General features: G+C 42.6%; 1 pseudogene; it reads right to left on the bottom strand.

Moving 5' to 3' along the window:
* Window positions 1-1,132: 1,132 nt before the first annotated feature.
* Window positions 1,133-3,492, bottom strand: LOC146545033 (endogenous retrovirus group FC1 Env polyprotein-like; annotated as a pseudogene).
* Between the last annotated feature and the right edge of the window lie 258 nt (window positions 3,493-3,750).

Consider the following 3,750-nt stretch of genomic DNA (forward strand, 5'->3'; position numbering starts at 1 on the left):
CAAGCTGACAAACTGAGGCTGTTCAGCTCAGAGAAGAAAAGGTTCCAGGAAGATGTCATTACAGCCTTTCAGTCATTAAAGGAAGCTTATTAACAAGAGGGAGACTGACTATTTACACAGTCTGGTAGTGGTAGGACAAGTGAAAATAGTCTTAAACTAAAAGAAGGGAGATTTAGATAAAATATTTTTTTACTCAAAGGGTGATGAGGCACTGAAATAGGTTGCCCACAGAAGCTGTGGACTCCCCATTCCTGGAGACATTGGTGTGAGAATCCTTCTTTGTTTTTTGGCTCAAAGCTTGCTTCCTGAGGTATTTCTTGTGATAAGACTCTGATTGATTTGTTGAGGAGCCAAATAATGGGTGCTACTGTGTGACAATCAACATCACTTTGGGAACATTGGAGAGCTGCTTGCGTCGGGAAGAGAGTGCTCAGGAGTGTTTACTGGCAGAAGATCTAGCCTGTGACTAAATAGCTCCAGTTTGGTATGGGAAAACTGGGGAATGATACCATCCTGTCCTGTGAAAAAAAAGGATGCAGATGGGCATCCCTGCTCCCTCTTATCTGCTGGCAAGGCCCGGAAGGTGGGAACAAAGGACTTTCTGCTGAGATCCGAGAGCCAGAAGCTGCCACTCCAAAGAGAGCTGACTCGACCACTTTGAAAGCACTGAAAAGGGGCCATCATCGCCATGGTCACTGTTATTGCCACCGTCGTCGTCGTCAACAGAACAACAATGCCCGACGACCCACTACTACAGAAGATCAGTGACTGAACTACGAACCACCACACTGGATCCATGGTGGTGACTATCTCCCTCTTGCTTCCTATAGAGACTCCTTGCTTCTTCTTTTCTATCTTTTCTATTGCCCTCCTTCCCTTCCCCATTACCCTAATTCATAATAATGTCCGTCCTCCCTTTCCCCATCTCCCTAATTAAGATTTATAATAAACTGTTTGGACCAACATTTGAACCGTTGTTTCTTAATCTCACGCAGGGTATATAATATTAAAAGAACCTCATCTCCCTCCTATAAATCAGAGCGAGACAATTGGCCAAATCTGATGGGCCCTGGGAAGCCCAGTCTGGAGGGGGGTGTTGGAAATATCCGAATAATTTTGCCAGGACGGTATCTCTGATAAAAGCAGATTTTATTCGCGATTGCAATGGCGGGCGTCCCGCAAGCAGGAGCGCACCTATGGACACAGCATGACAACTTTTATACCCTTTTTCTCTCCCTTACCTCCCCCTTCTCCCCCGTTTCCCCACTTGCTGGGTACTCCGGGTTCACAATCTTATCAGAGGATTTAATTGGATCGTTATCTGGTGTTCAGTGCTCTTCTTGTCCTATTGATAAGGTGATTTGCTTGGAATTCCTGTTAAACAAAGAGTACGGAGGGGAGGGGAGATGTCCGATCTTCTCCAGGCATTCCCCGTATCATGTAGTGAATTGTTCTTTTAAATTGGCAGAATACTGTTGCAATGTGTGACATAGTCAGTTGCCATCCTGTTGCTTCCAAGGTGTCTCAGTGCTCTTCTTGTCCTATTGATATGGTGATTTGCTTGGAATTCTTGTTAAACAAAGAGTACGGAGGGGAGGGGAGATGTCCGATCTTCTCCAGGCATTCCCCGTATCATGTAGTGAATTGTCCTTTTAAATTGGCAGAATACTGTTGCAATGTGTGACATATATTCTCAATGTTGGCTATACATATATACATACATATTACTTTAACTTATAGAACTCTAATAAAGTAGTAAGGCCCCTGAAATGAACTATAAAACAAAAACCCCAAACGGTAAAGACCATGAAGTTAACAAAATTCTTATTTTGTTCTGATGCAGAAACAACATTCAATTCTCACAATTCCCCCCTTTTCTTCTTTATACATTGTTGATTTCTGCAAAAAAAATTTGTTGTTGTTGTTCTTTAAGGCATTATCGTATACATCTCCTCCTCTGCTTCATTTTCTTCTTCCCCATCTCCCCTAATACCATTATTTTATCCAAGTACGGTGGTGGTTCATTGGGTGTTTGTTTTAATAGTGCTGTCTCAATTAATCGCTGTACCAGTCCTCTCACACAGGGGATAACACAGCACCCGATGGCTACTAAGGCTCTTGCTACTGTAATCAAAGAAGTAAATATTGATATAATTGCCCCTTTCCATTTACCAAACCAGGAGTCCAACCATCCAGTGATAGAGGTATCTATTCCTGAATTCTCTGCCAATTCGTCAGCAAGGGTGGTAAGACCTTGCAATGCCTTTGTTATTGTGCCATCTGGAGCTGTGTTATTGGGGATAAAGGTGCAACAGCGAGTACCCAACATTACACATACACCTCCTTTTTCTGCTAACATCATATCTAGAGCAATCCTATTTTCCCAGGCCATTCTACTTGTGGCATCTAATTGTTCTGCAATTCCCTTGATGGCACTTTTTGTATAGTTTATAAATCGCTGTTGGTTATAATAGATATAGTTAATCCAATCTACATTTTTGTTAATCGTTACCCACCAAAACAGTGACTCAAATCCCGCAACAATTTGATTTCTTGCCTTAAATTCATCAGGGACACCCCTAGGCACTCCAATTGAATCTATATAGATTGAATCATCAAATGATATTCCTAAGCTTCTTTTATTTCTTCCAGGATTTTTGGAAATTCCTTTTTCAAATGCCAGGGTGAATGGTATAACTAATTGAACAAGTGCACAAGTGCCTGCCCAATTGGATGGGAGAGTGGACCATAAGGCCTTCCCCCGCAGTACCACCAGAGATCCGCTCTGGGGATTTCTAATCTGGAATAGTTTCCTGACAAATCTTTCGTAACATTCAAAGCCTCACTGCATAGGGAAAAGTTCCCTATTGGCCTGGTAGCCTTCACACCCTGCCGTGAGAGGCAGGCTGTATGGTTACCTATGGCTGTGGAGAATGCAGGAGGGATCTGGACATCTGTATCAGACATTGGAGGGAACAAGAGAGAGAGATTTGCAGATTTCATTTCCCCATGCGGTTTTCTCCTGGTACAGGGCAATTATGCATTGCATCCCCTGGGGATCCTTGGTCCATCCCAGAGAAAAGGCACCACCTGAGCTATAGGCCGTCCAGATGCACAAGCATAGCAATTGCTATGGTTGAGACTCTGGACAGTATACTTAATCCATTCTACCCAGGCATTAACATCTCCATATCCTGTTCCAATTTCAAATGTTTGTCTAAGATCTTTTATCTCTTTAACTGTCACAATTTTGGGGTTTTTAGGAAGATTTTTCACCCCCTCACTAAGTTTTTCCTCATCCTGAACCTTCTGGGTGTCATCCGGGAGTATATCCCATACAGCTATCCGGAATCTCGCTGTTGGATCTTTCCCACGCATGTCTATCCCAAGGCCAAAGGTAGTATTAATAAGATTATCAGCCTTGTTAATTGTTATTGTCACTGGGTTACATTGTAAGGATTGACAGTTTGGTTGTGCAGTCCCTTTAAACATGCTTATTCGATCTTTCAATGTATGTGCCCATGGAGCATCAAATATTCCAGGTATATATGTCCAACCTTGATGGGCAGTTGTCCACCATACATTATTCCATCTGTTACAGGGGAATCCCTTATTTATACCCGGTTCAGGACAGAGATATTTATTTTCATTACTCAGTTGTCGTTGAGTACTTAAACTTCCACAGGCTATTACCTGGCAAGCATCAAATGTAACAGTCTGGGGTACTTCCTTTCTTGTAACGTTTACCCA

Source organism: Meleagris gallopavo, chromosome 2 (genome assembly GCF_905368555.1).
Source record: "Meleagris gallopavo chromosome 2, MGAL_WU_HG_1.1, whole genome shotgun sequence".
In the NCBI taxonomy this organism is placed as follows: domain Eukaryota; kingdom Metazoa; phylum Chordata; class Aves; order Galliformes; family Phasianidae; genus Meleagris; species Meleagris gallopavo.